The following is a 24,546-nucleotide window of genomic DNA, read 5'->3' as shown; positions in this document are numbered from 1 at the left end:
CACTGCCTTGATGAACTAACACATACTGTACAATGAAGCCCAGACTCTTGACACATCCACAAGTATCCATCAATGCATCCAACCATAAGTAACCTTCATACTCCATTCCTCCACATCATGAAGAGGGAACAAAAGGAGATGTGGAGTGAACTGGGGACACGAGTTTAAATGAATGTTAGCCCCTTCTTAACTCTCAGAAGCATGCCTTCAGGAGACTTAACACGTCCTCATAAGGATCTGGAGGGAGCCGTATTGGATTTGGGCCTGGCCGTTTTGTGACTGTATAGCTCAAAGTGGCTACGTGACTCTTGGCTACACATACTCCTCTAAGATGACTGCCATAAAGCCTTGAGACTGTGGGATGAAAGCCTCTCCCATGAATTTACGGCATAGGAAGATAACATTCACGGGATGCTTCAGCCTAAGCAAAAATCAGTTATCTTCTGAGTCAACACCCGGTGTCTCCACTGCCTGACCTCATCATCTACCACCTGACCTCATCACCTGACCTCTTTGCCTCCAGCTATCACTGCCTATACCCTCATCTCCCCCTCCTTCGTGTTTCACAAAGGTCACTCCCCCTACCTGAAAGCCTTAAAAGCTGTAACGTTCATCCCAACAAACGAGACCTTGACAATAGAATCTTGCTTGGTCTCCTTCTCTCGCCCCACATTGGCTCAAGGGTAATGTCCCTTCAGAACCCTGAATAACTGGACCCGCTGGACGGGTCAAGGATCCCAAGGCATGATGGTAAACAGTGAGGATGGAGTGCAGCAGGCCACCATAATATGCTGTGATGGGCCATTCAGCACGGCATGCTGTTTTGCATTTCATAGGTGAAATACCAGCATCACAATTTGTACAGGTGCATATTTATACATTAATATATACATACATATGTGTGTACAGATGTATTTATATATATAGATGTATTTATATATATATATCGTATTTAGACTTTATAGACACAAACAAATATATATTACATATTCACAATTATAGATTATAATGATTATATGTTTCATTATAGACTAAGATTTATATATGCATCTGTAATGTATGCAAATGCACAATCATCCCATGTAAACATGTACACTGAATATGGCTATTGTCTTAGGGTTTTATTGCTGTGAACAGACATCATGATCAATGCAAGTTTTATAAATGACATTTAATTGGGGCTGGCTTACAGGTTCAGAGGTTCATTCCATTATCATCAAGGCGGGAGCATGGCAGTATATAGGCAGGCATGGTGTAGGAGGTGCTGAGTTCTACATCTTCACCTGAAGGAAGCCAGGAACAGACTGAGCATCCTCAAGCAGCAAGGAGAAGGGTCTCCAAAGTGACACATTTCCTCCAACAAGGGCACACTTTCTAATAGTGCCACTCCCTGGGCCAAGCATATGCAAACCATCACAGTCCACTCCCTCGTTTCCATAGGCTTATTCCAACACATGAGTCTATGGAGGCCATACCTAAACAAAGCATAATAAAAAAGTACATTTAGTCCAACTTCCCAAGTTCCCATAGTCTATAGCAGTATCAACAATGTTAAAGGTCCAAAGTTCGGGGGGTCCCACAGCCGCGGATCCCGGCCCGCAGCGGCTCTCTGCTCCCAGGCCCTGTGGGAAAGAGACCTCACCGCCTGGTCAGGTGGGCGCTCCTAAGGCTGCAGAGCGGAGGAGACCACCGGCGCTGCCCGCCCCTGCCCACATCCCTGGCCCAAGAGGAGACTGTGTAGGGCCTCTGGGCTCCCGTGGGGGAGGGTCCAGGAGCGGCAGGACACCTGCCTGGGACACCGCCGGAACCTGAGGGAAACGGACCAGATAGACAGTAATCTGCCCCCAAATCCCGTGGGAGGGAGAGCTAAACCCTCAGAGAGGCGGACACGCCTGGGAAACCAGAGGAGACTGCACTCTGCATACACATCTCGGACGCCAGAGGAAAACAACAAGGGCCATCTGGAACCCTGGTGCGCTGGGGCTCCCAGAGGGGGCGGCGCAGGTGTTCCTGGTTGCTGCCGCTGCAGAGAGCCCGTGGGCAGCACCCCGCGAGCGAACTTGAGCCTCGGGACCACAGGTAAGACCAACCTTTCTGCTGCAAGAAAGCTGCCTGGTGAACTCAAGACACAGGCACACAGGAACAGCTGAAGACCTGTAGAGAGGAAAACTACACGCCCGAAAGCAGAACACTCTGTCCCCATAACTGACTGAAAGAGAGGAAAACAGGTCTACAGCACACCTGACACACAGGCTTATAGGACAGTCTAGCCACTGTCAGAAATAGCAGAACAAAGTAACACTAGAGATAATCTGATGGCGAGAGGCAAGCGCAGGAACCCAAGCAACAGAAACCAAGACTACATGGCATCATCGGAGCCCAATACTCCCACCAAAACAAACATGGAATATCCAAACACACCAGAAAAGCAAGATCTAGTTTCAAAATCATATTTGATCATGATGCTGGAGGACTTCAAGAAAGACATGAAGAACTCCCTTAGGGAAACACAGGAAAACATTAATAAACAAGTAGAAGCCTACAGAGAGGAATCGCAAAAATCCCTGAAAGAATCGCAAAAATCCCTGAAAGAATTCCAGGAAAACACAATCAAACAGTTGAAGGAATTAAAAATGGAAATAGAAGCAATCAAGAAAGAACACATGGAAACAACCCTGGATATACAAAACCAAAAGAAGAGACAAGGAGCTGTAGATACAAGCCTCACGAACAGAATACAAGAGATGGAAGAGAGAATCTCAGGAGCAGAAGATTCCATAGAAATCATTGACTCAACTGTCAAAGATAATGTAAAGCGGAAAAAGCTACTGGTCCAAAACATACAGGAAATCCAGGACTCAATGAGAAGATCAAACCTAAGAATAATAGGTATAGAAGAGAGTGAAGACTCCCAGCTCAAAGGACCAGTAAATATCTTCAACAAAATCATAGAAGAAAACTTCCCTAACCTAAAAAAAGAGATACCCATAGGCATACAAGAAGCCTACAGAACTCCAAATAGATTGGACCAGAAAAGAAACACCTCCCGTCAGATAATAGTCAAAACACCAAACGCACAAAATAAAGAAAGAATATTAAAAGCAGTAAGGGAAAAAGGTCAAGTAACATATAAAGGCAGACCTATCAGAATCACACCAGACTTTTCGCCAGAAACTATGAAGGCCAGAAGATCCTGGACTGATGTCATACAGACCCTAAGAGAACACAAATGCCAGCCCAGGTTACTGTATCCTGCAAAACTCTCAATTAACATAGATGGAGAAACCAAGATATTCCATGACAAAACCAAATTTACACAATATCTTTCTACAAATCCAGCACTACAAAGGATAATAAATGGTAAAGCCCAACATAAGGAGGCAAGCTATACCCTAGAAGAAGCAAGAAATTAATCGTCTTGGCAACAAAAGAAAGAGAATGAAAGCACACAAACATAACCATACATCCAAATATGAATATAACAGGAAGCAATAATCACTATTCCTTAATATCTCTCAACATCAATGGCCTCAACTCCCCAATAAAAAGACATAGATTAACAAACTGGATATGCAACGAGGACCCTGCATTCTGCTGCCTACAGGAAACACACCTCAGAGACAAAGACAGACATTACCTCAGAGTGAAAGGCTGGAAAACAATTTTCCAAGCAAATGGTCAGAAGAAGCAAGCTGGAGTAGCCATTCTAATATCAAATAAAATCAATTTTCAACTAAAAGTCATCAAAAAAGATAAGGAAGGACACTTCATATTCATCAAAGGAAAAATCCACCAAGATGAACTCTCAATCCTAAATATCTATGCCCCAAATACAAGGGCACCTACATATGTAAAAGAAACCTTACTAAAGCTCAAAACACACATTGCACCTCACACAATAATAGTGGGAGATTTCAACACCCCACTCTCATCAATGGACAGATCATGGAAACAGAAATTAAACAGAGATGTAGACAGACTAAGAGAAGTCATGAGCCAAATGGACTTAACGGATATTTATAGAACATTCTATCCTAAAGCAAAAGGATATACCTTCTTCTCAGCTCCTCATGGTACTTTCTCCAAAATTGACCATATAATTGGTCAAAAAACGGGCCTTAACAGGTACAGAAAGATAGAAATAATCCCATGCCTGCTATCAGACCACCACGGCCTAAAACTGGTCTTCAATAACAATCAAGGAAGAATGCCCACATATACTTGGAAATTGAACAATGCTCTACTCAATGATAACCTGGTCAAGGAAGAAATAAAGAAAGAAATTAAAAACTTTTTAGAATTTAATGAAAATGAAGGTACAACATACCCAAACTTATGGGACACAATGAAAGCTGTGCTAAGAGGAAAACTCATAGCGCTGAGTGCCTGCAGAAAGAAACAAGAAAGAGCATATGTCAGCAGCTTGACAACACACCTAAAAGCTCTAGAACAAAAAGAAGCAAATACACCCAGGAGGAGTAGAAGGCAGGAAATAATCAAACTCAGAGCTGAAATCAACCAAGTAGAAACAAAAAGGACCATAGAAAGAATCAACAGAACCAAAAGTTGGTTCTTTGAGAAAATCAACAAGATAGATAAACCCTTAGCCAGACTAACGAGAGGACACAGAGAGTGCGTCCAAATTAACAAAATCAGAAATGAAAAGGGAGACATAACAACAGATTCAGAGGAAATTCAAAAAATCATCAGATCTTACTATAAAAACCTATATTCAACAAAACTTGAAAATCTTCAGGAAATGGACAATTTCCTAGACAGATACCAGGTACCGAAGTTAAATCAGGAACAGATAAACCAGTTAAACAACCCCATAACTCCTAAGGAAATAGAAGCAGTCATTAAAGGTCTCCCAACCAAAAAGAGCCCAGGTCCAGACGGGTTTAGTGCAGAATTCTATCAAACCTTCATAGAAGACCTCATACCAATATTATCCAAACTATTCCACAAAATTGAAACAGATGGATCACTACCGAATACCTTCTACGAAGCCACAATTACTCTTATACCTAAACCACACAAAGACACAACAAAGAAAGAGAACTTCAGACCAATTTCCCTTATGAATATCGACGCAAAAATACTCAACAAAATTCTGGCAAACCGAATCCAAGAGCACATCAAAACAATCATCCACCATGACCAGGTAGGCTTCATCCCAGGCATGCAGGGATGGTTTAATATACGGAAAACCATCAACGTGATCCATTATATAAACAAACTGAAAGAACAAAACCACATGATCATTTCATTAGACGCTGAGAAAGCATTTGACAAAATTCAACACCCCTTCATGATAAAAGTCCTGGAGAGAATAGGAATTCAAGGCCCATACCTGAACATAGTAAAAGCCATATACAGCACACCAGTTGCTAACATTAAACTACATGGAGAGAAACTTGAAGCAATCGCACTAAAATCAGGGACTAGACAAGGCTGCCCACTCTCTCCCTACTTAGTCAATATAGTTCTTGAAGTTCTAGCCAGAGCAATCAGACAAAAAAAGGAGGTCAAGGGGATACAGATCGGAAAAGAAGAAGTCAAAACATCACTATTTGCAGATGATATGATAGTATATTTAAGTGATCCCAAAAGTTCCACCAGAGAACTACTAAAGCTGATAAACAACTTCAGCAAAGTGGCTGGGTATAAAATTAACTCAAATAAATCAGTTGCCTTCCTCTATACAAAAGAGAAACAAGCCGAGAAAGAAATTAGGGAAACGACACCCTTCATAATAGACCCAAATAATATAAAGTACCTCGGTGTGACTTTAACCAAGCAAGTAAAAGATCTGTACAATAAGAACTACAAGACACTGAAGAAGGAAATTGAAGAAGACCTCAGAAGATGGAAAGATCTCCCATGCTCATGGATTGGCAGGATTAATATAGTAAAAATGGCCATTTTACCAAAAGCAATCTACAGATTCAATGCAATCCCCATCAAAATACCAATCCAATTCTTCAAAGAGTTAGACAGAACAATTTGCAAATTCATCTGGAATAACAAAAAACCCAGGATAGCTAAAGCTATCCTCAACAATAAAAGGACTTCAGGGGGAATCACTATCCCTGAACTCAAGCAGTATTACAGAGCAATAGTGATAAAAACTGCATGGTATTGGTACAGAGACAGACAGATAGACCAATGGAATAGAATTGAAGACCCAGAAATGAACCCACACACCTATGGTCACTTGATTTTTGACAAAGGAGCCAAAACCATCCAATGGAAAAAAGATAGCATTTTCAGCAAATGGTGCTGGTTCAACTGGAGGTCAACATGTAGAAGAATGCAGATCGATCCATGCTTATCACCCTGTACAAAGCTTAAGTCCAAGTGGATCAAGGACCTCCACATCAAACCAGACACACTCAAACTAATAGAAGAAAAACTAGGGAAGCATCTGGAACACATGGGCACTGGAAAAAATTTCCTGAACAAAACACCAATGGCTTACGCTCTAAGATCAAGAATCGACAAATGGGATCTCGTAAAACTGCAAAGCTTCTGTAAGGCAAAGGACACTGTGGTTAGGACAAAACGGCAACCAACAGAGTGGGAAAAGATCTTTACCAATCCTACAACAGATAGAGGCCTTATATCCAAAATATACAAAGAACTCAAGAAGTTAGACCGCAGGGAAACAAATAACCCTATTAAAAAATGGGGCTCAGGGCTAAACAAAGAATTCACAGCTGAGGAATGCCGAATGGCTGAGAAACACCTAAAGAAATGTTCAACATCTTTAGTCATAAGGGAAATGCAAATCAAAACAACCCTGAGATTTCACCTCACACCAGTGAGAATGGCTAAGATCAAAAAGTCAGGGGACAGCAGATGCTGGCGAGGATGCGGAGAAAGAGGAACACTCCTCCATTGTTGGTGGGGTTGCAAACTGGTACAACCATTCTGGAAATCAGTCTGGAGGATCCTCAGAAAATTGGACATTGAACTGCCTGAGGATCCATCTATACCTCTCTTGGGCATATACCCAAAAGATGCCCCAACATATAAAAAAGACACGTGCTCCACTATGTTCATTGCAGCCTTATTTATAATAGCCAGAAGCTGGAAAGAACCCAGATGCCCTTCAGCAGAGGAATGGATACAGAAAATGTGGTACATCTACACAATGGAATATTACTCAGCTATCAAAAACAATGGCTTTATGAAATTCGTAGGCAAATGGTTGGAACTGGAAAACATCATCCTGAGTGAGCTAACCCAAACACAGAAAGACATACATGGTATGCACTCATTGATAAGTGGCTATTAGCCCAAATGCTTGAATTACCCTAGATGCCTAGAGCAAATGAAACTCAAGACGGATGATCAAAACGTGAATGCTTCACTCCTTCTTTAAAAGGGGAACAAGAATACCCTTGGCAGGGAAGAGAGAGGCAAAGATTAAAACAGAGAGTGAAGGAACACCCATTCAGAGCCTGCCCCACATGTGGCCCATACATATACAGTCACCCAATTAGACAAGATGGATGAAGCAAAGAAGTGCAGACCGACAGGAGCCGGATGTAAATCGCTCCTGAGAGACACAGCCAGAATACAGCAAATACAGAGGCGAATACCAGCAGCATACCACTGAACTGAGAATAGAACCCCCGTTGAAGGAATCAGAGAAAGAACTGGAAGAGCTTGAAGGGGCTCGAGACCCCATATGTACAACAATGCCAAGCAACCAGAGCTTCCAGGGACTAAGCCACTAACTAAAGACTATACATGGACTGACCCTGGACTCTGACCTCATAGGTAGCAATGAATATCCTAGGAAGAGCACCAGTGGAAGGGGAAGCCCTGGGTCCTGCTAAGACTGAACCCCCAGTGAACTAGACTGGTGGGGGTAGGGCGGCAATGGGGGGAGGGTTGGGAGGGGAACACCCATAAGGAAGGGGAGGGGGGAGGGGGATGTTTGCCCGGATACCGGGAAAGGGAATAACACTCGAAATGTATATAAGAAATACTCAAGTTAATAAAAAATAAATAAATAAATAAATAAATAAATAAATAAATAAATAAATAAAATGCATGCTGAAAGGGACCAGATATAGATCTCTCCTGAGAGACACATCCAGAGCTTGTCCAATACAGAGGTCAATGCTAGTGGCATACCACTGAACTGAGAACAGGACCCCTTGAAGGGAATTAGAGGAAGTATTGAAAGAGATGAAGGAGCTTGCTACCTCATAAAAGCAGCAATGCCAACCAACCAGAGCTTCCAGGGACTAAACCACTACAGAAAGACTATACATGGACTGACCCAGGGCTCCAACTGCATATGAAGTAGAGAATAAATAGCCTTGTTGGGGCACCAGTAGAGGGAAAGCCCTGGGTCCTGCCAAGGTTGGACCCTGCCCCCAGTGCAGGGGCATATGGGGCGGTCAATAAAGGGAATATATGGGGGGAATACCTATAGGGGGGGGATGGGGAAGAGAGGGGATAGGTCCTTATAGAAAGAAAACTGGGAAGGAGAATAACATTTGAAATTTAAGTAAAGAATATATATCTAATAAAAAATAAAAAATATACCATTTAAAACAATGAAAAAAAAAAAGGTCCAAAGTTCAAAGTCTCTTCTGAGATCCATCCAATCACTTAATGGTAATCCCTGAATTAAGACAGGCAACCAGCTGGGCAAAATTAAAACTCTGCCATCTTCATGTCTGATGTCAAAGCAGTCTTCAGATTTTCATCTTTGTTGACTGTAACAAACTTCTTTCTCCTGAGCTGGTTCCACTCCCTGCTAGCAGCTTTCCTCAGCAGATAGCCCATGGCTCTGGCATCTTTAACATCTTTGGGTCTCCAAGACAACTTGTTTCAATGTCTTGGATCCACACATGATCCTCCAAAGGCCTGGCTTCATTACTCTAGTTCTGCCGACTGCAACATTCAGGTTGATCCACTCCACTGTCTCAGCTGTTCTTGGTGATCATCCTATGGTACTACACTGGGGTCTTCTATTGCAACTAGGCTTCATCAATAGCCTCTCAGGCTCTCTTCATGGTGCCTAAACTCCTTTGCATGACCCCTTCAGTCCTTGGCCATCAGTTGCAACTGAGGGTGTACCTTCATCAATGGCCTTCCATGGCCTCTCACAGTGCCCAGGCTCAGCTGTCCCTCATGACCCCTTTATATCTTTAAAACCAGTACCACCTGGGTGACTTTTACACACTACCAACTCCAGCCACAGCACGAGGTACAACCTTGGCATCTCTCAAAAACCACTTTCCAGAAGATTTCATGTCAATGATGCTGATCTCTTTCTTCGCTTAGCTAACCAGTATCAATTGTCCCAATAGTCTCCTTCTTCTCTTAAATCTAATACCAGAGACACATGGGCAAAGCTGCTGAATTCTGCTGCTTATAGGAGCTGGAACATGAACCCCTTGTTCTATTACATTTCTAACTCCTTCACTGCCTAAGCTTGGCTGTCCTGGATCTTGCTCTGTAGATTGACCTTGAATTTAGAGATCTGCATGCCTGTCTCCTGGGATTAAAGGTTTGTACGAAGTTGCCTGGAGCTAACTTAGCTGGGTGGGATCTTGCCCCAAGGTCATTACTTAATGCAATTTAATATTCTTGAACACAGGATTCAGCTCCATTTCACTTCTGGGTGTCCCCTTAGTACTCGAACCATATATTTTGTATTTTTCCTTTCTCAACTTCCCTTTTTCATTAAAATGCTCTTCTTGAGACTTACCTAGAGAACAAAGTCTATGATGGGCACTTCTGAGACTTCCTTTGTCCATGCAATTAATCTGAGTCTTTTCACCTTAGCCTCAGTCAGACTCTTCAGACAAGGGCAAAGAGCAGCCACATTCTTCACCAAAATACCATAAAAGCAGTCTTTATAGCACATACTGAAATTCTTTTCCTCTGAAACCTCTTGAGTTGAAAGACCCCAGCTTAGCAGCAGTAACGCCATCTTGCAAGGCTGTACTTAAGATGACTGGTTCAGGGAAAGGTTAGAACACTGAGTACACAGCGGCTGCCAAGCAGGATGTGTTTGGTTGAAGGCCTGGCAACAGGACGACTTCGGTTGAGCACCTGACAATGAAAAAAAGCCCCGGGAGAGGTCCCACACCCTGGTGGGGGGCCGAGTCAGTCGTTATGTTCCAAAAAGGTAGCTAAGAAACTTGCCCCCGGGCTGAACCCTTGGGGGGCCAAGTCAGCCGTTATGTTTCAGGAAGATAGCTAGGAAACTTGCCCCCGGGCTAAACCCTTGCCATATTAAAATCCACCAATTATATCCCTGTAACCATGCATCTGCTTCTGTATGCTTGCTTCTGCTCCCCAAAATCCTATAAAAGCCCATCCTTGGTTCCGTGGGGCGCGCCAGTCCCCCGAGTGACTGAAGCGCCCGCAGGTGCCTGTGCCTGTGTATCCCGACAATAAACCAAATCCTCTTGCTGATTGCATCCTGTGGTGTCTGGGTCTGGTCATTAGAGTTGGAGGGTCTCCATCCTGAGGGAAAGTTCTCCCTGAGAGCTTTTCATTTGGTGCATTGGCCGGGAAAGGAGATCCTCCACCCAGGGACCACCGACCACCCACTGGGAGGTAAGCCGGCCGGCGTCTGTCTGATTCTGTCTCGTTCTGCCCTATTCTGTCTGTTCTGTGAGCGCTCAGCCAGGTCTGTTCTGTGGGCGCTCAGCCAGGTCTGTTCTGTGAGCGCTCAGCCAGGTTGTTTGGAATTTGGGCGGGACGAAGAAGGAGCTGACGAGCTCGGACTTCTCGCCCCGCAGCCCTGGAAGACGTTCCAAGGGTGTTAAGGGCCCGACTTTTCGGGGCCCAATCTGGGACTCTGGTTAGAGGAGAAAGATCCAGACTAACGGCACCTCTGTCTGTATTTTTGGCTTTCAGAGGGCCCCGGACCTTTGCCACCTCCATCTGACTTTTTGCTTTCAGTTTGGTACCAAAGCCGTGCAGCACGCCTGTCTGTTGTTTGTTTGACTGTTGGTGTTGTTTGTTTTCTCTGTGTCCTAATCTTCCTTAGAACTAACATGGGAGAGTCTCTACCTTTGTGAAATCAGAGCCTTCTAAGAAACCTGTCCTCCCGGCAGACCCAAACTCCCCTCTCATAGATCTTCTCTCTGACAGGCCCGGCTAAAACGGAGGAGGCAGAGCCGCCGGCCAGATCAGTTGCCGGGCCACAGTCTGATAAGGGTTTCTCCCCTGTCGCAGGGAGATTGCGCAATAAGCGCGAGGTGATGCCAGATACAACCTCCCAGGCTTTCCCACTTAGACAGGGAACCGGTGGCCAGACCCAGTACTGGCCGTTTTCAGCAGCTGACATTTACAATTGGAAACAAAACAACCCTTCTTTCTCCAAAGATCCGGTGGCACTCACTGACCTAATAGAATCTGTTTTACTTACCCACCAGCCTACTTGGGATGACTGCCAACAGCTCTTACAGGCCCTCTTAACCTCAAAAAAAAAAAAAAAAAAAAAAAAAAAAAAAAAAAAAAAACAAAGAGTGTTCCTAGAGGCCAGAAAGCATGTTCTGGGAGATGATGGGTGTCCCACCCAGCTGCCTGAGGACCAAACTGGGATTTTAATACAGCTGAAGGTAAGGGATACCTACGCCTTTATCGCCAGTTGCTTCTAGCGGGTCTCCGAGGGGCTATACGACGCCCTACTAATTAGGCTCAGGTAAAACAGGTATTACAGGAAGCAGGAGAAACTCCCTCCGCCTTTCTAGAGAGACTTAAGGAGGCCTACCGTATGTACACTCCCTATGACCCAGATGACCCAGGACAAATGACGAGTGTCTCTATGTCCTTCATCTGGCAGGCTGCTCCAGATATCAGGACTAAGTTACAGAGGTTAGAAAATTTACAGGGCTATACATTACAGGATTTACTTAAAGAAGCTGAAAAGATTTTTAATAAGAGAGAGATAAAAAAGAAACAAAGAATTGAGTCGAATCTTGGCCGCCATAGTTCAGGGCCAAAAAAGGAAGGGAGATAGGGGGGGAGCTCGAAAGGGGCTGAAGCTGGATAAAGATCAATGTGCCTATTACAAAGAGAAAGGACACTGGGCCAGAGAGTGCCCCAAGAAGCCTGGAGGACCCCGAAAGCCTCGACCACGAACCTCCCTCTTGGCTCTAGATAAAGATTAGGGAGGTCAGGGCCAGGAGCCCCTCCCCCCCTGAGCCCAGGGTAACGCTTAAAGTTGGGGGGCAGCCGGTTACTTTCCTGGTAGACACAGGAGCCCAGCATTCAGTCCTCACCCAAGCTTTAGGACAACTCAGCTACAGGACGGCCTGGGTACAAAGAGCTACTGGTGAAAAACAATACCGATGGACTACGGACCGCCGGGTTCAGCTGGCTACCGGTAAGGTGACCCATTCCTTCTTACATGTTCCGGACTGCCCGTACCCTCTGCTGGGCCGTGACCTGCTCACCAAACTAAAAGCACAAATTCATTTTGAGGAAGGAGGGGCCCGAATAACTGGCCCCCACGGAACTCCCCTTCAAGTTCTAACCCTACAATTAGAGGATGAATATAGACTATATGAACCGGGACAGGACAAGCCACAATCCCTAGAAATAGACACTTGGGTCACGAATTTTCCACTGGCTTGGGCAGAGACTGGTGGGATGGGGTTGGCGCTCCAACAGCCCCCCTTAATTATACAGTTAAAGGCCACTACAACTCCAGTCTCCATAAAACAATACCCCTGTCACATGAAGCTTATCAAGATATAAGGCCTCACATTACGAGGCTTCTGGATCAAGGCATCCTAGTCCCCTGCCGGTCGCCTTGGAATACGCCTCTTCTGCCTGTTAAGAAACCCGGCACTGGAGATTATAGGCCAGTACAAGACTTGAGAGAGGTCAACAAGAGGGTAGAAGATATTCATCCGACTGTTCCAAACCCTTACAATTTGCTCCTGACTTTAGGGTTCAGCATCCCACCCTCATACTCCTGCAAACCTTTTGAACTGTTCATCGATGAGAAACAGGGGTATGCTAAAGGGGTCCTAACACAAAGGTTGGGACCCTGAAAACGCCCTGTGGCCTACCTGTCTAAGAAATTGGACCCTGTGGCCTCCGGCTGGCCACCGTGCCTAAAGATGGTGGCTGCTATTGCTGTCCTGATCAAGGACGCTGAAAAATTGACTTTGGGACAGCCACTCACCATCCTAGCACCCCACGCAGTGGAGGCCTTGGTAAAGCAGCCCCCAGACCGCTGGCTCTCTAATTCTCGCACCAAGCCTTGTTACTGGATGCAGAACGGGTTCAGTTTGGGCCCGTAGTCGCCCTCAATCCTACCACCTTGCTTCCTCTACCAGAGGAGGCAGAACAGCATGACTGCCTACAAATCCTCGCAGAAGTACATGGAACCAGGCCGGACCTATCGGACCAGCCTCTTCAGAATGCTGAACACACATGGTACACGGATGACAACAGCTTCTTGGCAGAGAGAGAGCGAAAGGCTGGAGCTGCGGTCACTATGGAGGACAAAGTGATTTGGGCGAAAGCCCTGCCTGCTGGTACCTCCGCACAATGGGCTGAACTCATCGCCTTGACTCAGGCGCTCAAGATGACAAAAGGTAAGAGGCTAAATATATATACAGACAGCTGTTATGCCTTTGCCACGGCACACATCCACGGGGAGATCTACCGGAGGCGGGGGCTGCTCACATCTGAGGGTAAAGATATTAAAAATAAGGCTAAAATTCTGGCCCTCTTAGAAGCCCTATTCTTGCCCAAAAGACTGAGTATTATACATTGTCCAGGACACCAGAAAGGGCACAACCCAGAGGCACGAAGAAACCGGCTGGCCGATGCCATGGCGCGAGAAGCGGCCATGAGCAAACAAATCTTGCCCTTAAATAGCCCAGACCAACCCACGCCCCCACCAGTGGGACAAACCAGTTGGGTTTATGCCCATGAGGACATAGAGCTCCTAAAAAATGGGGGCCATCTACCACCCTCAACTAAAACAGTGGGTCTACAAAGGACTTTTGAATTGATCTCCTTTTTACATAAATTAACCCATTTGGGGTTTAAGAAGATAAAAACCTTACTAGATCGGGAAGAGATAAATCTGTGTTTTTTAAATCGGGACAAAGCGATACAAAAGGTGACTGAGAGTTGCAAAGCGTGCGCTCAGGTTAACCCGGGAAGGACCATGATTGGACAAGGAGTTCGTCCTAGGGGACACCGTCCCGACATCCATTGGGAAATTGATTTTACTGAAATTAAACTAGGTATATATGGATACAAGTATCTCCTAGTGTTTGTAGACACCTTCTCAGGATGGGTCGAAGCCTTCCCCACGAAGCACGAGACTACAAAAATGGTCACCAAGAAGCTCCTCGAGGAAATCTTTCCCAGGTATGGCATGCCTCAAGCGTTGGGGTCGGACAACGGGCCCGCTTTCGTCTCCCAAGTAAGTCAGTTGGTGGCCAAATTGCTGGGGATTGATTAAAAATTACATTGTGCCTATAGACCCCAGAGTTCAGGTCAGGTAGAACACATGAATAGAACAATTAAGGAGACTTTATCCAAACTTACGCTTGCAACTGGCTCAAAGGATTGGGTGGCTCTCCTTCCCCTAGTTCTATATCGGGCCCGGAATACCCCGGGCCCCCTTGGTCTAACTCCTTTTAAAATAATATATAGAACACCACCCCCATTTGTCCATTTCTTTGATTCAAACATTGCTGATTTTGCTGACAGCCCTTCTCTGAGGGCCCATTTATAGGCCCTACAGATTGTGCAGAGAGACGTCTGGAGACCTTTGGCCGCTGCTTACCAGGACAAGCTTGAGCATCCGGTGGTGCCACAACCGTTCCAGATTGGAGACACCGTGTGGGTGCACAGACACCAGACCAAGAATCTCGAGCCACGGTGAAAAGGACCCTACACCGTCCTCCTGACTACCCCGACTGCCCTAAAGGTAGACGGAGTCTCGGCTTAGATCCACGCACCATACGTCAAGGCAGTCCGGTCTGAGGAATTGACTAATCACAACACTACACCCCAGACATGGAGAGTTCAGCGTACTCCAAACCCCTTAAAGTTAAAACTCCTACGTGGCTCCTCCTAGCCCTTTTGTGGCCTAGAGTCAGTGGGGGAATAAGCCCCCACCAGACAGAAATTTCTTGACCAAGTCGAGTGAAAGATTTCACTCAAAGTTAGCAAAAAAAAAATGGGGGAATGAAAGACCCCAGCTTAGCAGCAGTAACGCCATTTTGCAAGGCACTCAGTGGTAGAGCGCTTACCTAGGAAGCACAAGGCCCTGGGTTCAGTTCCCAGCTCCGAAAAAAAGAACCAAAAAAAAAAAAAAAGGCTGTACTTAAGATGACTGGTTCAGGGAAAGGTTAGAACACTGAGTACACAGCGGCTGCCAAGCAGGATGTGTTTGGTTGAAGGCCTGGCAACAGGACGACTTCAGTTGAGCACCTGACAATGAAAAAAAAGCCCCGGGAGAGGTCCCACACCCTGGTGGGGGGCCGAGTCAGTCGTTATGTTCCAAAAAGGTAGCTAAGAAACTTGCCCCCGGGCTGAACCCTTGGGGGGCCGAGTCAGCGGTTATGTTTCAAGAAGGTAGCTAAGAAACTTGCCCCCGGGCTGAACCCTTGGGGGGCCGAGTCAGCCGTTATGTTTCAGGAAGATAGCTAGGAAACTTGCCCCCGGGCTAAACCCTTGCCATATTAAAATCCACCAATTATATCCCTGTAACCATGCATCTGCTTCTGTATGCTTGCTTCTGCTCCCCAAAATCCTATAAAAGCCCATCCTTGGTTCCGTGGGGCGCGCCAGTCCCCCGAGTGACTGAAGCGCCCGCAGGTGCCTGTGCCTGTGTATCCCGACAATAAACCAAATCCTCTTGCTGATTGCATCCTGTGGTGTCTGGGTCTGGTCATTAGAGTTGGAGGGTCTCCATCCTGAGGGAAAGTTCTCCCTGAGAGCTTTTCAGAGTCAGTCCTGCACAATTCAAATCACTCTCAATAGCAAAGACTTCCAAATTCCTACTAAGATAGCCCACAAAGCACCATTTAAAGCATTCCAATGCTTTCCAAATCCAAAGTCCCAAAATCCACGGTCTTCCAAACAAAAGCATGATTAGGCCTATCATAGCAATGCCCACTCCCTTGTACCAACTTCTGTCTTATTGTTGTGAACAGACACCATGATCAATGCAAGTTTTATTAAGGACAACATTTAATTGAGGCTGGCTTACAGGTTCAGAGGTTCATTCCATTATCATCAAGGCAGGAGCATGGCAGCATTCAGGTGCAGGAAAAGCTGAGTTCTACATCTTCACCCGAAAGAAGCCAGGAACAGACTGAGAATCCTCAGGCATCTCGGAGGAGGGTCTCCAAGCCCACCCCTACAGTGACACACTTCCTCCAACAAGGCCACTCCTTCTAATAGTGCCACTCCCTAGACAAGCATATGCAAACCATCACAGCTACACATGAGCATAACAAGGGAGGAAAGAGATTAGAGCTGTGCTGCTTTGCTGATGTATCCCTGTGGCATCTGCCATCTCCTTGCCTGTCTCACGGGGCTCTGCATGCCCACTGCTCTCTCATGGTGCCCTGCATGCTCACTGCTTTCTCATGGTGTCCTGTGTGCCCACTGCTCTCTCAAAGTGCTCTGCATGCCCGTTGCTCTCTCACAGTGCCTTACATGCCCACTACTCTCTCACAGTGTCCTGCATGCCTGCTGCTCTGACAGTGCCCTGCATGCCCACTTCCCCATTTGGCCTTCATCAAGCTGTTACACCAGTCAGTCAAAATCAATGTTATCTTGCTCATGGAGACGTCTCTGTAGTCCAGCAGAAGACCCCTCAGCCTATCTCTTCCTCCCTCATTAACCTCAGAACCCTTGCAAGTCCCCCAGGGTTTCTATGACCTTTATCAGCTGATGAGCAGGTCACTCCTGTCCCTCCACTTCATGGCCTCAGTCTCCTCTGCAAACTACAACTGAATTCCTGAGGGCAACATTTGAGTACTGTACACTCATATCAAGTTTGCAGAGGAGACTGAGTATACAGTACTCAAATGTTGCCCTCAGGAATTCAGTTGTATTTTGTTTGGATCATGTCTTCCGTTCTTAAATACGGAAAAGTATCAGTGCGTCGCAGGGCAGAGGCACGCACTGTCTGCTTTGCTTTCTGACATTTTTACAAGATTTAAGAGAGAATTTTTAGCAAATGGATCTCCAACTTCTCAAGCATTAAGAGTACAGTCTCTGACTTCTGATACCAACTATAACAGCAGGTGAAGAAAGCGAGAAAATAGTCCTTTATACTTGTTGAATTCTTGATTTAAAATATAAGTGATTTTCTTGTTAATATTTGGATGATTTTGTTGTCGAACTTGTAAGGTCTGTTACTTTTAAGGCATGAGGACTGTACTTGATGTGAGACTGAGGAATAGATTCTCCCAGTCTGTGTCATGACTTTCTTTTTCTGGGTGCATTTCAAGACAAGATGGATTGATTTTTATGAAGTCCAGTCCTTGTGAGTTAATCTGCTGATGTCATAGCTAAGAAAAATTCCCCTCCATTTAAGGTGTAGTATAGCCAAGATTGTTAGTATTGGCTTGGACAGCAGGCAGAAAGTGGGACAAGATGAGTGATGGGGGACCAGGGACTGGCATGAATTACTAATAAACTTAAGATTCACTCCACGTCAGGCTTTGGTGTGATGCGAACCATGACATAACTTATTTTCTTTTTCACACAATACTGTCTCCCAGTGTTTGAGACCACACAACCCAATCTCTGCTGAGGCACCTCTGGGTTGGCATTAGAGCATCCACACACATAGCCTAGTTCTGGACTTCATTCTGTTCCCCTGATTTGTAAACACAACTTTACACCAGTATGGTTCTGTCTTGACTGTTGTAGCCTTGCAGCGTATCTTAAGGTAGTCTAGTTTTACTCTGGCCATGCTGTTCTTTTGGGTTTTGAGCCAGGGTCTCACTACATAGCCCTGGCTGACCTGTAACTCTCTGAGATCTTCCTGCTTCTGGCTCCTGGGTGCTGAGATTAAAGGCATGCATGACCACACCCAGCTTGCTTTGTTTTTGTAAAGAAAAGGTGTGTTCTATACTTCTGGATCTTTGGGCGATCCACGTGGTGATAGAAATCTCTGACAGTGAGTAAAAATCTACACAGCAGCACAGGGAGAGTTCACATCTCTAGAGTTTGGGTCTAAAAATGTGGTCCAGATATCTATCATTTATCTGGATTTTCAAAACTTCACCAGTAGTTTATAGTTTCCATCTTGCAGGAGTTTATGCCTTTTGTATTGCTCTACTGTCTTTCAAGGGAGACGTTATTTATAAAATGGTGTTTCTATGTTAAATCGTGGCTGCTTTTGTTTACTCCAGAGCTACAATGTGGCTTTTATGTACATGTTTTCATTGGCTTATTGGTTCATTGCTCAGTTTCCCGGTGCAGCTCAGGAGTTTTCTTTCCTGGAAATGCAGGACACTCACTGATGCTGAGGATGGTGGGTCCTCCATAATCACAGTGTATCTCCTATTCTTCCTTTGTGGAAAGCTCTAAAGTCTTCAGAGCAATGCTGAGTGGTACCCCAGTACACCAGCTTCTCTCCTTCTGCTGAGGGAAAGCCCAAGAACCTTCCTGGGGCAGGATGCTCTCAGGAGGTGGTTTCCTAGGTGCAGCTTTGTCAACTTTACTTCACTCCTAGCTTCCTGAGGACTGTTGTGAGGAATGAATGGTGGCCTCTTTCTAATGATCTTTTCTGTAACATAGTCTTTACTCCTCAGTTGCATAACAGGGGCGGGTTTTAAATAAATCTTGAATTTCCTAGTTCTGGGAACATGCAGAAAGATTGCAAAAGCCAGAATTCCAGGAGGTTGTCTGTGGAAACAGTCTGTCCTAGAAGTGGGTACATAAATAAGACCAGAACAATAACAATATTAGTAATGAGTATGTTAACACAGAAGGGGAAATTTTCAAGGTGTCTCACCCCTAAACAACAAACTATGGGCCACTCAGACAGTGGGGAGAAGGAGAATAGAATTAGCCTCTCCTAGGTGTGAGCCCCCTTACTGGTTTTCCAGTGCAGGATGTTCATCCCTGAAACCATACAACCAAAACAGACACATCAGACGGCATTCTTATATACTTGTGCAGATCCTTGCATATTTATGTATGTGGCCATAATTTTAAAAGAAGCTATCAACTTGAGAGTGTGTGGGGGTGACACAGAAGGGGTTTGAGGGAAGGGTAGCTGAGTCTGAATGGAGTAAAGGGAGAAGGGAGAGTGATGTAATTGTAGCTCAATTAAAAACACATTTTAAAAAACAATTTTCTAAAATGAACCTTAGCTGTTCCTGATAATGTGTGATTTTATGTTTCTTAAGACTGGGCCTTCAGTGCATCCCAGAGTGACCTGGGACTCACTGTGTAGTGGAGACTGACCTCCAACTCAGCATTTCCTGTACCTCAGCCCTCTAATGCTTGGCTTACAGACATGAGCCACCATGCCTACCTCAAGATGCATGAAATCCATGCGTTATAGATGATCCCTGCTGTGTAGAATGTTTTCATCAGTACTCCAGAGTGGTACTTCTCTATAGTAATGCTTTCCTGTAACTTCTGTCTAGAGTCTTCTGACCTCACAGTGAGAGTAGAAACATTTCCCTTCCTGTCTAGCACGTGCTTCATAAGGATATATGGACAGTAGATCAATTGTCCACTTGATCTAATCATTAGCCAAATTCAACTTACAATCAGTGTGAAAGGTCTGGGGTATGTTTTTAAAGCCCTGGGTGCACTGGTGATAGGGAGGGGGCAAGTATCATGACACATTACAATGGTTTAAAAAATTAAAGCCTGGACATTCTAAGTACTGTCCAGGGTGCAACAGCCTGAGTTTTGTTGGTAGCACAACACAGTCTGGGACTTTTAGAGCTGAAGGTGGAAAGTTCTGCAAAGGATAAAGGACTCCATCATTCTGCTCTTAGACATTTTCTGGAAGAGTTGGGAGTATGCAAAAAGTCATATGCTGTTACTGGCTTAGTTAAAATAAACACAACCTAGAAGCTCTCCAAATACCCATCCACAGGAGGAGAGGCAAATTCCCTCACCTATACAATGGATTTGTGAGTAATGAAAACCAATGGCCTATTGGGATGTTCCAGAATATAGAATAAGCTGAGACTCCCTTGGGCTACATGATAGATCCTGGTCATTCAGTTGCAGTGAGAGAGTGGTGAAGAGATCAGTGGTTGCTTAGATACTGAGGTGTGGCAGAGCGGGGTGGGGGTGGGGTACCTAGGGACAGGATGACACTTTCTGTGCAGACAGCTGTGCTGCTGTCTTAATGTGGCAATGGTTTTAAGGGGTATGCCTGTATTGAAGCAGAGTAACAGTTGTACCCTCTACATTTCTGCTATAATTAAACACCAAGGATCACCTAGAAAGCTGCTAAACATCAGCAAATACTTTGTAAATACTATGCATAAAGCTTGGCATATGGATTGCTGAGGTACAATGCAGACATATATAGACTTGGGGAAGTTAAGGAAGTACAAGAAAGAAAAATCAGTAAGTGTTACAAATAATTGGTTGTATTTTTCTTTTTCTTTTTTTTTTTAACCTATAAGCAATGTTATCTTTCTTTTGATTAAATACCCATTTTTCTCAAAGGTTCCAGACTAGAAGTTACAACACCCATCCTTTCAGGAAGTGAGCAAAGCTGAGCCTTGAGCTATTTTGTCTTCTGCAACAATGAAGACCACAATGCATCGCTCTTTACTTTGCCATACTCTTAGGTTGAGACATTATTTCTTATTTCATTTTTTAGTGGGGTGAGGGTTGGGGGCAATCTCTAGAAAGTCCCAGAGACCTGGGATGTGAGAGGCTCCTAGGATTCAATGGGGATGACATTAGCCGAAATGCCTAATAGTGGGGAGATAGAACCTGAAGAGACCACCTTCTGTAGATAGACATGGCCCCCTGTTTTTGTAAAAATATAAAAAATAAAATACTGTCTTTTTATCCCCACTAGGTCTGCACCGAAGTACCCCCAAGATATATTAATCTCAGTCAGTGAAGCCTCTCACCCACTTTGCTCCATCCCATATCACACTGCCAAAGGCCTCTCTTTGAGCCTGGCAGCGATCTCTCTACCTATTTAGTTCCCAAGGCAAGTTTCCATGCCAGAAACACACATCACAACTCCCATGGCAGCCCAGTGTCTCCAGCCGCTGCACACTTTCCTACACTCAAACCATCACATAAAAGAACACACAACACAATAACCTTTCACCCAATTGATAAGATAGAATTGCCCACCTGAACATACAAAGCCCAGTACACATCCATCCCTTAAGAACATTAATAATAACCTGTAAATACACAGAGTGGAATTTTAATCTCAGCTTCCATTTTCTCTCCACCATGACTACTCTCTGTCCCTTCTGTCTCTCCCCTTTCTATTCCAGTCTCCTCCTCTTCCTTCGAACTTTTCTCCCACCCATCCTTCCTTCTCATCCAATGGCAGGCCACCTTCTATCCCGTACCTGCCCTCACTTGTATTTTACAAATTAAATGGGGAGAAGGTTCTGATGAAGTCACCTGAGTCCTGAGTAAGTGACTAGGCAGCTGTCCTTGGGGCAGTGGAATTAGCATCAAAATACAGATAACACCAGGGCAAACACAACAGCCCCCAGTTGAGGCATAGGACCAACCACCCACCTTCAAAATTTTTGACCCAGAATTTTTCCTGACTAAAGAAAATGCAGGGACAAAGTTGGAGCAGAGGTTGAAGGAAAGGCAGTCCAGTGACCACTCTGACTTGGGATCCATCCCATGAGTAGGCACCAAACCCTGGCATTATTACTGATGCCATGTTTTGCTTACAGACAGAAGCCTAGCATGGCTGTCCTCTGAGAGGCTCTACCAAAACCTGACTGAGACAGATGCAGATACTCACAGCCAACCAACCCTTGGACTAAGGTGAGGGACCCCTATGGAAGAGTTAGGGGAAGGATTGAAGGAGCTGAAGGAGATGGTGACCCCATGGGAAGGAACAACAGTATCAACTAACCCAGACCCCTCAGAGCTCCCAGAGACTAAGCCATCAACCATATATAATGGAGGACTGCTTTGTCTGGCCTTGGTGGGAGAGGATACACTTAATCCTCTTAGTAAATCTATTAGTAAAAACTTAATGCACCGGGGAAGAGGGATATTGGTGTGGGTGAGGTGAGAGCACCTGCTCAGAAGCAAAGGGAAGGGGTATCAGGTGAAGAACTTAGGGGATTCTGAAAGGGGGGGCAACATTTGGAATGTAAATAAAATAATTTAACAATAATAAAAAAGAGTGCTGTACCTAAAATGCATGTGTATATAATCTGGAATATATATGATTGCTATCTAGATTAAATTCTTACATTTATTTTATGTTTAAGAGTTAACAATTTCCTGGTCAAAACATACATTTTTTTAAGTCTTTTAAAATTGTTTCCAATTTCTGGTGCAGATACTTTAACAAAGTGGAATCTCCATGATCAGACATCAACACATGTCCATCTTTTGCCCATATTTGGTGATACATAGGCACATTCAAGGAAAATTAGAAATTCACTTTATAGACCAGGAAAAGAGTTGAGTTACTCTTAATTGAGATTGCTTCCTTATTTAATGGAAATCAGGATGGCACGGTGAAATAATCTATCATTTTCAGTTGTTTGTCAGCCTAAAAGATATTAAAATCAAAAGAATTTTCACCTGTAGTTTTCCCTGTTGCTTTTCTCCAAAAGCCTTATAAAGTACTAAAAAAGCTCATGTTATGTTTGCATGGCTGTTGTTAAAGGTGTCTGCTAACTAGGGTGTGAAGGCAGCTGCTGCACTGACTTCATTATTCTGTGACTGCTCTCGGACCAGGACCAGGCCAAGGTGGAAATTGATTGTTCCGGGACTCGGTGCATACACATAAAACAGCATCAGAGCCACTGTTAAAGGCACTAACCAAGTCTGACTATTCCTTCGAAACTTGACCCCTTTGTCCTAACCCTACCTTATAGAGGCTTCTTAGGATACCTCTAACAATACACCTGCCACAGGGAGAAGCCAGTCTCAGACTCCCTGGAAAGATGCACGTAGCTGTAATTACGAGATTGTAGTAGAATGGACAAAGGGAGGATCTCACACAGGCATCCACTCCAGTCTTGCCTGTGTTCCTTGTCTGCATGAAGATGTCCTTGATGGAATGGAGACCTTGTAGGAATACCCGCCCAGCAGGGTCTCGGTACAGGCTTGCACAATGGCTTCTCTTACCACCTGGCTTCCTCCTGGAGCTTCTTAGCCCCATCCTGAGTAGGTTTCTTTCCTTGAATTCCTCAAATCTAAGAGCCTTCACCAGTATCCTCTGGTGCTCTCTCAGATGGACACGAGCTGCAAATGAGCCCATATAAACATCAGAGTGGGCAGGAATCGTGGCATTTTATCATGCATAATCAGAAACCACAGCACAGTCCTTTCCCACACTTGACCTAGATGGCTTTCGAGCACACAGCACACTATCTGCTCATCCACTGATATCTGCAGCTGAGCCTCAGCAGGGGTAACGGGGAGGGCAGATACTGATGGGGGTGTCCGTGGCAGAACAAAAAGGGATAATCCAAAAGGACCCCAGAGCTGTAAGATGCATTCATCCTGTGCTTACCTCCGAGGTGTAGGAAGTAAGGTTTGAAGATCAGTTTGGGGGCTGGTAGGATTCTGCAGGAACTCCAGGCAAGTACCCTAGCCTCCAGCACAGCATCAATAGTTATCAGCAGGGTTAAACTGCCTGACAGTAATATGGTGTCAATGCTTCATCGAGTGCCTTGATAGCAGGTAGCATCCTTTCTGCATTTTTTCCATCAAAGGAAGAGACACAGCAGAGCTTCTGCATTTTCTCTGACTGGACTCAGATATGATGGTCTCCAGACAGAGGTTATCAGGCTCATGGCACATTAACAGCTTCACCTCACAACAGTGACCGCTGCGTAGATGCTGACACTGACACATGCATTTCTGCGCCTTGTTCCTGCAGCTTCACCAGATGCAAATGCAGGATGCACCGTGCAATTCAGCAGAAGAAAGCAAGCCTATTAGCCAGTGCCTTCAAGCTGTGTATTTAGTTTTATGTTGAGCACTCAGAAAGAAATGTGGGGCTTGCTTTTCATTTGAGATCATTCTGCCCTGGTGGAGCTCATTTAACTGCTTTACCTGGAGGTGAATTAGACTGGATACTTATGCAACAGCTATAGTCCTGAATCAGGATTTTCTAAATTTACACTTGAAAAGAGCCATAGAAATCCATCCCTGGGTCTGTAGACTCTTTGGCCATTGTATAAGCTCTGAGATGACAACGGGAGATAATTTCAGACAAAATCCAAAGAGCAACGGAGAGCAACCTTATGCCCGCAAAGATAAGGAACAGAGATGCATTCCACAATTCAGACGTGGGGAACTCCCGAGCTCCTTATTTACTCAGTGTAACAGAAGCACAGCCACAATCAAATG

General features: G+C 44.9%; 1 long non-coding RNA gene across 1 annotated transcript; it reads right to left on the bottom strand.

Moving 5' to 3' along the window:
• Positions 1-1,106: 1,106 nt before the first annotated feature.
• LOC147996676 (uncharacterized) lies at positions 1,107-24,017 on the bottom strand. The gene is made up of 2 exons (XR_015654408.1): positions 23,705-24,017; positions 1,107-1,475 (listed from the first exon to the last, which is right to left on the bottom strand). It is a non-coding gene; the product is annotated as an uncharacterized LOC147996676 (long non-coding RNA).
• Positions 24,018-24,546: the final 529 nt, after the last annotated feature.

Source organism: Rattus norvegicus, chromosome 1 (assembly GCF_021556685.1).
Source record: "Rattus norvegicus strain SHRSP/BbbUtx chromosome 1, alternate assembly SHRSP_T2T, whole genome shotgun sequence".
Classification (NCBI taxonomy): Eukaryota; Metazoa; Chordata; class Mammalia; order Rodentia; family Muridae; genus Rattus; species Rattus norvegicus.
The sequence above is the reverse complement of the archived record's forward strand: the minus strand, read 5'-3'. Positions and strand labels throughout refer to the sequence as shown.